The sequence below is a fragment of the Saimiri boliviensis genome, chromosome 12 (assembly GCF_048565385.1).
Source record: "Saimiri boliviensis isolate mSaiBol1 chromosome 12, mSaiBol1.pri, whole genome shotgun sequence".
NCBI classification, from domain to species: Eukaryota; Metazoa; Chordata; class Mammalia; order Primates; family Cebidae; genus Saimiri; species Saimiri boliviensis.
Genome location: NC_133460.1, coordinates 75,631,192 through 75,644,276, shown reverse-complemented (window position 1 = coordinate 75,644,276; position 13,085 = coordinate 75,631,192). Strand labels below are relative to the sequence as shown.

Here is a 13,085-nt window from a genome sequence, read left to right as displayed (position 1 = left end):
ATTCTCATCCTCTAATCATGTGAGCCAATTCTTCTAATAAATCCCCCCCTACATATCTATATCTATCCTATTGGTTCTGTGTCTTGGAGAACCCTCACTAATACAGATTTTGGTACCAGGGATGGTCCTAGAGAAATAGAATTTTATGGATGAGTTTTCTTTTTTCTTTTCTTTTTTTTTTTTAATTGCATTTTAGGTTTTGGAGTTTTCTTTTTTTTTTTTTTTTTTTTTTTTTTTTTTTTTTTTTTTTTTTTTTTGAGACAGAGTTTCGCTCTTGTTACCCAGGCTGGAGTGCAATGGCGCGATCTCGGCTCACCGCAACCTCCGCCTCCTGGGTTCAGGCAATTCTCCTGCCTCAGCCTCCTGAGTAGCTGGGATTATAGGCACGCGCCACCATGCCCAGCTAATTTTTTGTATTTTTAGTAGTGACGGGGTTTCACCATGTTGACCAGGTTGGTCTCGATCTGTTGACCTTGTGATCCACCCGCCTCAGCCTCCCAAAGTGCTGGGATTACAGGCTTGGAGTTTTCTTAATTGGTTTTTTAGTTTCCTAGAATTCGCTCTCTATCCAATTAGACCTAAAAATGCTAAGAACTCTACTTCTAATAGTACAAAGAGCACTCATAGTCCATAATGTGAACTGTTTACAGAGACATGCAGAATAAATGCATTTGATACGTTTAATTCACCATGTATAAAAGGCAAGGAACTTGGTGACTTGACATGTGATATTTTGAACATTTGTGGAAAACCAAGGAATGTAATTATATTGGTTGGTTGCTCCTAATGTTGCTGGACAGAGTGATGGAAGAAAAGGATGAGCTTATGAATTTGATTTACCAGCTGCAGCTCTGCATAAATAGCTTATGTGCTTCTGAGTATGCCTGAGTTAATCTTCTTTCTTATAGCCATAGGGCTGAAATTGCTGAAAATCAACACAAACCCCTGTCAGGCAATTGGCTGTGTTACAACAAAAGTTGAACTCCCAGCCTCACAGGTTGCATACTGTTTTTTTTTTTTTTTTTTTTTTTTGTGAGACGGAGTTTCGCTCTTGTTACCCAGGCTGGAGTGCAATGGCGCGATCTCGGCTCACCGCAACCTCCGCCTCCTGGGTTCAAGCAATTCTCCTGCCTCAGCCTCCTGAGTAGCTGGGATTACAGGCACGCGCCACCATGCCCAGCTAATTTTTTGTATTTTTTAGTAGAGACGGGGTTTCACCATGTTGACCAGGATGGTCTCGATCTCTTGACCTTGTGATCCGCCCGCCTCGGCCTCCCAAAGTGCTGGGATTACAGGCTTGAGCCACCGCGCCCGGCCTACAGGTTGCATACTGTTAAAGTGAGGGCATTGGTTGGAAAAGAATGGGATCCTGTTAGTTGGAATGAGGATGTGTGAGAAGACACTGATGAAGCTGGAACATTGAGCCCCTAAATCCTCATGAGTCTTGTTTGTCAGTGGAAGTGGCCTCTCCACCTTCCAACCAGTGGCATTCTCACCCCCAGTGGTATTGGCCTTTCCACCTTTTTCTGAGGGGATGAGAGATGCATTGCCTATAGGAAAGGTAGTGGCCTCCCTTGAGGCAGTTGCCAAGCAAGACAATGCTGATTCTCCTCAGGACTCATGTCCACCATCTCTCTTTGCTTCTAGACCTGTAACTAGACTTGAGAACCAGTAGGCCCCTAAAAGTGATGTAGAGAGTGTGAACCATGAGGAGGTGCCCTATACTCTGATAGAACTGCCTTAGATTTCTAATTTATATAAACAGAAATGTGGGGAAATATATGGAAATGGATACTAAAGGTGTAGAATAATGACAGAAGAAATAGTGGAATAGGCTGAATTTATTGATATGGGCCCATTAAGCAGAGATTCTTCATATAACGTTGCAGCTCAGGAAGTTAGTAAAGGCAGTAACTGTTTGGTTGGTTGGCTGAAATATAGGTCAAAAGATGACCCACTGAGGGCAAGTTGGATAAGCCTCATCTCCCTTTGGTTAACATAAAGTATGGGATTTAGAGCCTAAAGAGACTGTAATGCTAAAGTAGATTTTTTTAAATATATATATAAAAGCTACTGACTCACACTGGGAAAGTCCAGGTAGATCTTTCACTAATACTTTGAGAAACAGATTTGTAAGGGAAGTCCCAGCATCCCTGAAGAGCTTTGTGATTGCTCTTCTCTGTAGGCCTGATTTTATGGTGGGAAGCACTGCCACTTAATGGGAAAATTTACATGCAATGGGGATAACTGAATCTGGGGTGGCAGGAGCCAAGTGGTGGTGGTACCCAACATGAAAGGTAAGATGAATGTAGTTATTGTAATGGATAGAACAGGCAAGGCACCAATCAGAATAGTATGACTCATGTAGACCTAAGGCACTGAATAGTTATGGTGTTCCTAGAAATAAAATATATAGGTAGCCTACTAAATCCTTACTTTACTATATAAGCAGAACACTTTCAGGTCAAGCAAACAAAAAGTCTAGCTCCAATAATAAAAACAGAGAATCATGGCCCCTCAATTATTTCCCAGACATGAGTCAGTTTAAAGAACCCCTTAAAGAGGGGGAGACCAGGTCCCTCCCAGGAAAGACCCCGGTACACCAAAAATTTATACCGATACTGTTTAGCTTTCCCCAAAAGACTTATGGCATTTTGCCAGGGTAACTGTGCACTGGGGAAAAGAAAATAATCAGACCTTTGGGGACTATTGGATGCTGACTCTGAACTGACAGAGTCCAGGAGCTCCAAAATGTCACTGCAGCACATCAGCAAAGCTACGAGCTTATGGAGGTCAGGTGATCAATGGAGTTGTAGATCAGGTCTGCCTCATAGTGGGTTCAGTCGGTCCCCCAACCCAGTCTGTGGTTATTTCTCCAATTCTGGAATGCATAATTGGCACAGACATACTTAGCAGTGGGCAGAATCCCCACATTAGTTTCTAAACTAATGGAGTGAGGGCTAGTGTGATGAGAAAGACCAAATTGAAGCCATTAGAGCTACTTCTACCTAGGAAAATAGTGAATAAAAAACAGAGTGCCCCCATCAGGACTTAAAAGATGCAAGGGTAGTTATTCTCACATCATCTTTATTCAACTCTCCTATTTGTCTTGTACAGAAGACAGATGGATCTTGGAGAATGACAGTGGACTATGGTAACCTTAACCAAATGGTGACTCCAGTTGCAACTGCTGTACCAGATGGCATTTCAGTGCTTGAGCAAAGGAACACATATCCTGGTATGTGGCTATTAATTTGGCAAATGCTTCATTCTCCATTGCTGTCCATAAGGCCCACCAGAAACACTTTGCTTTTAGTTAGGAAAACCAGCAATATACCTTGACTGTTCTACTTTAGAAGTATATCAACCCTCTGGCACTATGTCCCAGTTAGGTTTGCAGGGATCTTGATTACCTTTCCCTTCCACAAGATATCACACTGGTCTATTACACTGATGATGTTATGCTGATTGGATCTAGTGAGCACGAAGTACCAACTAGTCTGGACTTATTGGTCAGAAATTTGTATGTCAGAGGACAGGAAATAAATCCAGCTAAAATTTGGAGGACTTCTAACTCTGTGAAATTTCTAGAGGTCTCGTGGTGTGGGGCATGCCTAAATATCCTTTCTAAGGGAAGGATAAATTGTTGCATCCTTAACTAGTGGTGATAAGTTAAAGCACATTCCCTAAGAGAACATATTTTTATGCATTTTGTTTACTGCTGTATTCTCAGCACCTAGAAGACTATCTGGTACAGAGCAGTTGCTCAATATTTATTGAATGAATTAATTGTAGGAATAAATGAAATAGCCTGAGAAAGTACTGCTACAGGAAAGAATAATAAAAACATAGAAGTAAGATTAGCATCTCCTTTCTAGTTTCTTGCTTCCAGGACTTCTAGATCCCATCTTCTGAAACAGAAGAAAAGAAAGTAAGGAACTTCGTAGCGCAAACCAGAATGAGTCTGTGTTGGACAAGTAGGTTAAAGACAAACGGGCAGGGAGCGCCATACTGTCTCTTGTAACTGGGAGCATAGGGATAAGTCTAGGGAATCAAATCAGCTTAAAGACTGTGGCTCTTGTGCCTTCTACCATTTTCTTCAGCTTCCATCATAGCTCTTGACCTCTTTATTCTATTGCCTCCACATAGCAGAGGGCAAGACTGATGAGAGGTCCAGGATAGTATAATTATAGCTCCCAAATGACAGGGAAGAGTATTTCTCTTACTGTTTGCATATAAAATCCTAGGAGATAACTCCAGTTGGTCTAACTTGGCCAATTCTTCCAAATAGGCCCTAAGCTGCAAGAGGGCAGGAACATTTCCTCAATTAAGAAATTGCAGCAACACCACAGGGCGGAGGGGAAAAAAAAGGAGAATAACCTCCTAGAAAGGGTCACTGTGGAGATCAGTATACCTGAGACTTCTGGAGACAGCTGCAAACAAGGAAGAGCAAGGGCTATTTATTGGCCATGCAGTGGTTGCCAGCACGTTCCCAAAGACTGGCTCTCTGGGACTGTGGTGATCTTCGTGCCTAAGACCTCCACAGCCCCATGGCAACTTTGAACTCCTTAGTTCCCCCCTAGTATTTAATGGAGGCAAATGGACCCCAGTAGCCTGTGCCACAAAGGATACCAGGAGCTTTTACCACTGAGGTAACCAACAGCCAATGCCATCTTGTGTCTTCTGGTGAGGGAGAAACTGCTGCACTCCTCGACTCCCAATAAAGAGCTACTCTCTTGACACCTTGGGACAGGGCAACCACTCTCACCAAACTCAGGCTTACTCTAAACCCAAGTGGTGGTTGCTCTAGACCCTGGCTCCTATGCAGCCTGCCCAACTTTAGACTCAGACACCAGAGCCAATGCACAGCAGGTGCCTCTGTACCCCTTGCTGTATTTCTGCTCCTACCCGGCTCTAGACACTAACTTCCTGGCTGCCTCATAAGCTCCCATGCCTCGTAATTACCAAAAAGGCAGTGGGAGCCCCTGCACCCTGGAAACCCTGGCCTCTGTTGTTTCAGATTCAGGAGGCCTGAACCTCCATGAGAGCCTGGATTTAGATATGGGCTCTCTGGCTGCTCCATGAGCACCACTCATCAAACAGTGTCTCTATTATGCAAGCACACCTGTGAGCTATACCTAGTACCAACAGAAATTCCTTCTAAGATTTCCACCACTGGAGAAAAACAGATCACGATGACCTCAGTAGTCTTCACCACCTAAGACCCCAACAGGTCCCCTCAATGCTGTGGATATAACAGCATTGATCACGGGGACCCTGCAATCTTCAGCATCACTGCCCTCAGCTGATGGAGCAGCACCTAGACTATGTAAACCATTCCCAAATCAGAACAGGAACCATATCACCCCATCCAGTGCACAAATAGCCTTAACACATTCCAGAAAATTGAAATCACCTAGTATCTTTTTCAACCACAATCGTGAGAAACTAGAAATCAACAGGAGGAAAACTAGAGAGTTCACAAATTTAGTCATGCGTAGTATAACAACATTTTCATCAGGGACTAACTGCATATACCACTGTGATCCAATTAGATTGCAATCTAGCTGAAAAAGTCCTGTTTCCTAGTGGCGTGGCAGCAGCCTAATGACTCAGCACAATGCATTACATTTTCTTCATTTAGATATACAAATACCATTCCATTACAACTGCCTATAAGTATTCAGTACAGTAACAGGTTGTACAGGCTTGTAACCTGAGAGCAATAGCCTATACCATATAGCCTGGTTGTATAGTAGGCTATATCTTCTAGGTTTGTGTAAGTACCCTCTATTTAGTTAGAATAATGACAAAATTGCCTACTGATGCATTTCGCAGGATGTATCCCTGTCAGTAAGTGATGCAGACTGTTTGCGGAAATCAAACATCATACTCTTGAACATCCAATAGGTCAAAGAAGCAATCAAAACAGAAAATAGAAAATATCTCAAGACAAATAAAAACAAAACACAACTTACTAAAATTTATATGATGCAGCAATAGCAGTATTAAGATGGAAACAGAGTGATATTAAAAAAGAAAGATCACAAATAAACAACTGAACTCGACATCTTGAGGAACTAGAAAAAGACAAAACTAAGCCCAAAGTTAGCAGAAGGAATGAAATAACAAAGATCAGAGTGGAAATAAATTAGAAACTAAAAAAAAAAACAGTAGAAAAGATAATGAAACAGTTGGTTTTTTTGAAAAGAAACAAAATTGAAAAAGCTTTAGCTAGACTAAGGAAAAAAGGAAGAAAAACAAAATCAGAAATGAAAATGAGACATTACAACTGATGCCAGAGATATCTAAAGGATCCTGAGATGACTACGAGCAATTATTCACCAACAAATTGGATAACCTAGAGGAAATGGATAAACCCTTAGACACATAGAACCTCGCAAGACTGAATAAAAAAAAAAAAAAAAAAAAAAAAAAAAACCAGAAAAATCTAAACAGACTGATTATGAGTAATGAGAAGGAATCTGTAATAAGATGTCTCCCATCTAGGAAAAGCCCAGGACCTGATGGCTTCAGTACTGAATTTTACCAAACATTTAATGAACAAATATCAATCATTTTCAAACTTTCTCAAAAAAAAAAACAAAAAAACCAACTTAGACAAAGGAATATTTCGAAACTCATTGTAACAGGCCAGCATTACCCTGATAGTGAGGTCAGATAAGGAAAAAAAAAAACAAAAACAAGAAAATTATAGGTCATTAATACTAATGGACATAAATGCAAAAATCTTCAAGAAAATGCCAACAAACTGAATTCAACATTTAAAAAGTATCATAGGGATGTAAGGATGGTTAAACATTTACAAATCTATAAATGTAATATATATCATGTTAACAGAATAAAGAAGAAAAATTATACTATCATTTCAATATACTTATATAAATCATTTGACAAAATTCAACATCCTTTCATGATAAAATTCTCAATAAATTAGTGATAGAAAAATGTACCTCAACACAATAAAGGCTATATATTACAAAGCCACAGCTAACATCATACACAATAACAAAAAGTTGTGGTTTTTTTCCCTAAGATCAAGAACAAGACTTGAATGCTTACTCTCACCACTTCTAGTTAACATAGTTCTGGAAGTCCTAGACAGAATAATTAGGCAACAGGAAGAAGTAAAAAGTATTCAAGTTAGAATAGAAAATGTTAAATTGTCTCTTTTTGCAGAAAACATTGTCATTTATATAGAAAACCTTAAGGACTCCACTAAAAAAGCCTTACAACAAATGAATTCAGAAAATTTGCAGAATAAAAAAATCAACATCCCAAAATCAGTTGCATTTCTGTATACCAATTTTTGTACACCAATAATGATCTATTCAAATAAGAAATCAAGAAAATAATCCTATTTATAATGTTATCAAAAAATAATAAAATACTTAGGAGTAAATTTAACCAAGGAAGTGAAAGTTCTATACACTGAAAACTACACTACAAGTCACTGATGAAATAAATTGAAGAAGATTCAAATAAATGAAAAGATATTTTATGTTCATGGAGGAGGAATTAATATTGTTAAAATCTCCATGCTAAGAATAATTGACAAAATCAGTGAAATTTCTATAAAAATTACAATGACATTTTCACAGAAATAGAAAAAATAATCCTTAAAATCATATAGAACCACAACAACCCAGAATAGTTAATGGAATCCTGAGCGAAAAGAACAAAGCTGGAGGTCACATACTACCTGACTTTATTCTCCAAAGCTATAGTTATCAAAATATCATGATACTGGCATTAAAAAAAAACAACATATAGACCAATGGAAGAGAAATAAATCTACTTACATGAGTTTGAAAAAGGCAACAGAACACACAATAGGGAATGACAGTCTCTCTGATACATGGTATTTAGACAACTGGGTATGTTCATGCAGAAGAATGAAATTAGACCCTTTTCTCACACCGTATACAAAAATTGACTCAAGATGGATTAAAGACTTAACTGTAGGACCTGAAATTGTAAAACTTCTAGAAGAAAACATAGGGGAAATCTCCATGATGTTATTCTGGGCAATTATTTTTTAGCTATGAACTCCAAAGCACAGGCAACAAAATTGAAAATAGACAAGGAGATTACATCAAACTAAAAAGCTTCTGCACAAGCAAAGAAACAATCAACAGAGTGGGGAGGCAACCTATAAGATGGGAGGAGACATTTGCAAATTATACATCTAATAAGGGGTTGATATTCAAAATATATAAGTAACTCAAAGACTCAATGGTAAGAAAACAAATAACCTGATTTCAAGATGGGCAAAGGATCTGAATAGACATTTCTCAAAAGAAGACAAATGGCCAACACGTATATGAAAAAACGTTCAACATCACTATTGATTAAAGGAATGCAAATTAAAATCATGAAAGATATTGATACGGGAGCTAAAAAGAAATTATTTGGACAAATAGTGAGGGTAAGAGAGTCCTCAGTAAGGTTTCCCTTTTAATAAAAAGCAGCCCCAAACAACTTCTTTTCTAACAAAGAGTAGCCAGAAAAATCAAGCTGCAGACATAGAAAAGGAAGCTACAGGCTTGCTTTTTTATACAAGTAAATGCTGGCAACTGTATCAATAAGAAGAGGCTACCTGGGAGCAGGCATGTTCAACATGGAGGCTCCCTCTTCCCTTTTCTTTGTCAACCACATGTACATAAAGGAACAGATAACATGGTGCCAGCCAGGTAGAGAACCCACCTGGATAATAGAAGATTAGGGCAGTGCAGCCAGCTTCTTTGCACGCCATGTAAATGGTACATCTGGTCTGTCCAGTCTTTTGGACCCTGCATAAATCAGACATTGCCTCCTCAAGGTAGTCCATAAAACCCTATGCATTTCACCACAGAACTGGAAGACCGACTTGAGAGCCCCACTCTCTGCAAGAGAGAGAGATTTTCTCTTTCTTTCACCGACTGAACCTCTGCTCTTAGCCTCACCCCCTGTATGTTTGCATCCTTGATTTCCTTGGAGTGAGGCAAATTTTACAATGTATATACTTCTTAAGCCTAGGATTCCAGTCTTCTAAACTGTACTTGCACAGGTACTCAAAGATAGATGTACAAATAGCTACACCATGGTAATGCACAGTAAGTGGAAGTGATCTAAAGGTCACTTACGAGAAGACTCTCCAGTTATGTTCTGCCTAAACACTATTCAGTCCTTAAAAACAGTGAATTTGGTCTGGTGTATGATTATGGAAAAATGTTCAAATACATTGAGTTAAAAAAGCAAGTGACAGAACAGTATGCTTTGTGTGATTCTCATTTCAGTATTTTTACAAAAGCATTATATATAGGTGTAGTTGCATATATAAATGATTTTTCTAGGGATGTAAAATAACCTGTTAAGTGTGAGTTTCTGTAGCAAGGGCCCATGAGGGGAAGTCAGGTGACAGGCAAAGGAATTTTACCTTTCATCATATGCCATTTTGCATAATTGAAGATTTTACTCTGAATATGTAATATTTTTACAATGAATAACATTTAATTTTGGGGTCTATTCTTGGTTAGGGCAGCATATTATATGGAGGGGGTTTAGCCATTTGCGTTTGCGTGGAAGTTGAGGGAGCCAGATGAGGTAGAGCTTGTGTGGTTATTGGAGAATGTAGGGCCCCTTACCTGTTCCCTCATGCCACCCCAAGAAATGCAGTGTCATCAAGCACCTTCTTTGTTATTTCTTACCTCCACCTAAGGAGGGAAGGCAACCAAATGTTGCCATAATATGTCCTCTAACTTCCTCTTTTTCCGTCTTTGCTCAGCCTTAGCATTCCCTCCTTTTTCTTCCCTCCCACCTTCCCTTATCATAGTTTCTCCCCTGCTGTTGTGCAGTACAAAGGGAAGCCCTAGGTACAGTTCTCACTTTCTGGGACTTTATGGGGAGCCAGCTCTGCCTTGGGTGTGGTCCCGACTTGTCACTGTACTCAGGACTCACCCTCTTCAAAAAAAAAAAAAAAAAATGGTACAAGTAAGTAGCCCTTGTAAACTGAGAAGACTCAGCCATAGCTTTCTCTACTAGGCTTCAATATTGAGGTTCTAAAATGGGAAGCAGCATCTCATGCCTAATTAATAAAATGCCCTCGTGCATTAGAAAACATGAGCTGCTTATGGCAACAGCTTGAGAAATGCTCAGGGAATATTAGGAAAAAGAAAAAATCTTTGACATAGCCTGCATTTGTTATCACTATGGAAAGAAAGTAGTGATGGAATGAATGCCGGAAGGTTACAGCTCTTAAAAGTTTTGTCTATCCTCCTTCTCTTTGCTGCTGTGGGAAGCCAGACGTGACCCTTTAAGTTGAGCTTTCGTAAGTGCCTGAGGAGGTGACTGCTGAATATTCTTTAAGCTTTATTTTCTTTACTTCTATACCAAAAGCAGCATTTAGGCTTCAGTCAATGATGTGGAAATGATAGGATTCTCATGAGAGGATTTGAGGCTAAGGACCTGGAAAGTTTCACTACTGATAAGTCATTGCCCTAAAGGAAAAGCAGAAGGAAGCTCTGTTCAAAGTTGCTGCTGGTGAAGAGGGCTCTCTAAGCTCCACTAGACATAGAGAACAGTTTCCCATTTCAGGGATGTGTCCTTGAGAATTCATTCTCCACCGCTGCAGTAACTTTTATTTTGCACGGTTCTGAGAGTGTGGTAAAATATAAGCCAGATGCTGTGTGTGTGTGTGTGTGTGTGTGTGTGTGTGTGTGTGTGTGTGTGTGTTTGTGGGGGGGGCTGTGTGTATGTGTGTGTGTGGGTGTATGTGGGCTGTCGACAAGAGAAACGGGCACTAATTCTATTATTTCTTCTTTGGGTCATCGAGAAGACCTTTTGGTTCAGATGGCCTGGCTGGAAAGGAGCAGACTCTCAATCTCTCTCAGTGTGATGCTGTGATATATCTACATGTTCACACATTAGTGTGTGTTTGTAAGAAAGAGAAACAGAGAGTGAAGGAAAGAAATAGAGATAGAGATACTCTGAGAAAGAGAGGGGTTTGGATTCTATGCAAACTAATTCAGACAAGTGATTTTTGGCATATATTTGTCAGGTAAGCTCTACATTAATCAAGTCGTAAACTAATTTCTGATAAGATTATTGTTTATAGTTGTTTTTAAAATCAGAGGAGATTTTCTAAACCATCCTATTGATATGGGATTATTAGTGACAGGAGAGTGTTAGAGCCAAGGGATTCAGAACATCTTCCTCCCACCCAGGCCCAGCCTCCTATCCTCCTTGGAAGGCCCTCTGGGAAAGTACATGCATATGGAACACACAGAGAGGAAATGCACAAAGCTAAATGTTTGATAGTTGGGTTTGGGCTTGAGGTATTAGTCTATAGAACTCTGGTGAAACTGATTGGACTGTATGAGGATAATTTTTTTTTCCTGCAAGCTAGTTATACCCAATCTATCATATATTCCAGCTGCATGGGAGTGGAACTACACAGATAGAGACAGGAGAGTGTGAGACTGTAAGAAAGAATGCAATTGTTTCCAATCCAATTTCTAAAATGACTAGCCTGTAACTGGAATTATGGGCTCAAGCTGGCTGTTCATGAAGAGGAAGGGAGAGCAGAGCATCATGGGAAGAAAGCTTGGGCCCAATTCCCAACTCCAGCTGCATGAGGGACAGTGAGCCACCCCCAAGTGTATTCTACAGCACAGTGACCTTGTTCAGTAGTGTCTGAAATCTGGAAATTAGACAAATCCCAGTAGTCACCCTGCTTACAGTGGTGTTAAGCAATGGGAAAGGGAAGAAGTGAAGAAGGTGTGGGTGTATGGGGTGGGGGAGTAGAGGAGGCGCTAGAGATTTCTCTCTTCCCTTTAGGCTTCTTGGGTCCTTAGAAATTATCTAGTTCAATCCATACATTTTAGAGATGAGAAAATTTGTTTAAATGAGGTGACTTCTACTAACTGAGCCAAGATTAGAGCCTAGGTCTTTGGCCTGGAAAGTTCCAATTTTGTTAAACCACTTGTATATGTGAAAGCCACAAAGGCTTTAATTATAAATCTCAAGACATAGAAGAGTTCTGCACAGGTCCATCTCCCAGTCTGGAACACATTTTAGGAACCCATCATAAAAACAAATATCCCGCAAACTGACACAATATCCCACAGTTTAATAGTCATGACATTGATTGTAGGATGCAATGTTTATAAGAACATTTTTTTTCTGAACTCATTATAGCATCCTGAACATTGTAGAGAAAAGTTATTAAATTATAGCTACAGATGGGTATTTTTTCCAAAGTCAAAGTTCTTTTAACTTTGGGATTTGAGGTCATGTCCATTGAAATGTGTAAGAAACAAAACTGAACTTTATTAAATGTGGGGGTTTTAAAATCTTACAGCTGCCTTTTCAACAAACTGCTGCTCTTATTTACCAAACCCATGGAGATCAATCAAGTAGAATCTTCCCAACATAATGACTGTTCTTCAGAATAATTTCATAAAAATAGACCTAGCACATTATTTTCACTCTTAACTGAAAAGTAAGTGAAGGGTCTAAAGCATGCCTTCAGAAACTAGTCCCGGTGGGTTGAATTGGCATGAATGGTATTCTTTTTTTATTTCTGATTATGAAACCTATTTATGACAATACCCAGGAAAGGTTTTGGAGAAAGAGTCATGGGCTGGGAGAAGTTGGTGAATGAATAAAGAAAACTTATCATGTGTAACCTGTGAATCTGAAATTGGATAGTAATACAAAAACAACAAAAACGTTGTAAGTGAAAATTCCACAATTGCAGAGCTCAGTTAGAACCAGTTGATCTGCAGAGAAATTGAGATCTACTTTATTCCTCATTTGAGAAAGGATTTGAAGTGCATCTTTAACACCTTGGTTGTTGAAGAGCCTGTGAAATGGTCCTCCTATATAACAGTGTCTTTTGCTGTATATTAATAATAAAATTAGATCCTATACTCCTAATCATTCCAATTGTGAGGGTCAAGATTATATCATCTGCTTAAGTCAACAGGGAACATGAAATGGTAGCATGAGAAATCTCAAACTTGGGATCCAGATTTTGGGGGGTGTAAGTTCTGAACTCTCTACTTCTTAGATAAAGGATGTTG

The 13,085-nt window shown here is 39.4% G+C and overlaps 1 pseudogene; it reads left to right on the top strand.

The window, feature by feature from the left end:
* Positions 1 to 4,289: 4,289 nt before the first annotated feature.
* On the top strand, positions 4,290 to 11,904 carry LOC141580625 (uncharacterized; annotated as a pseudogene).
* Positions 11,905 to 13,085: the final 1,181 nt, after the last annotated feature.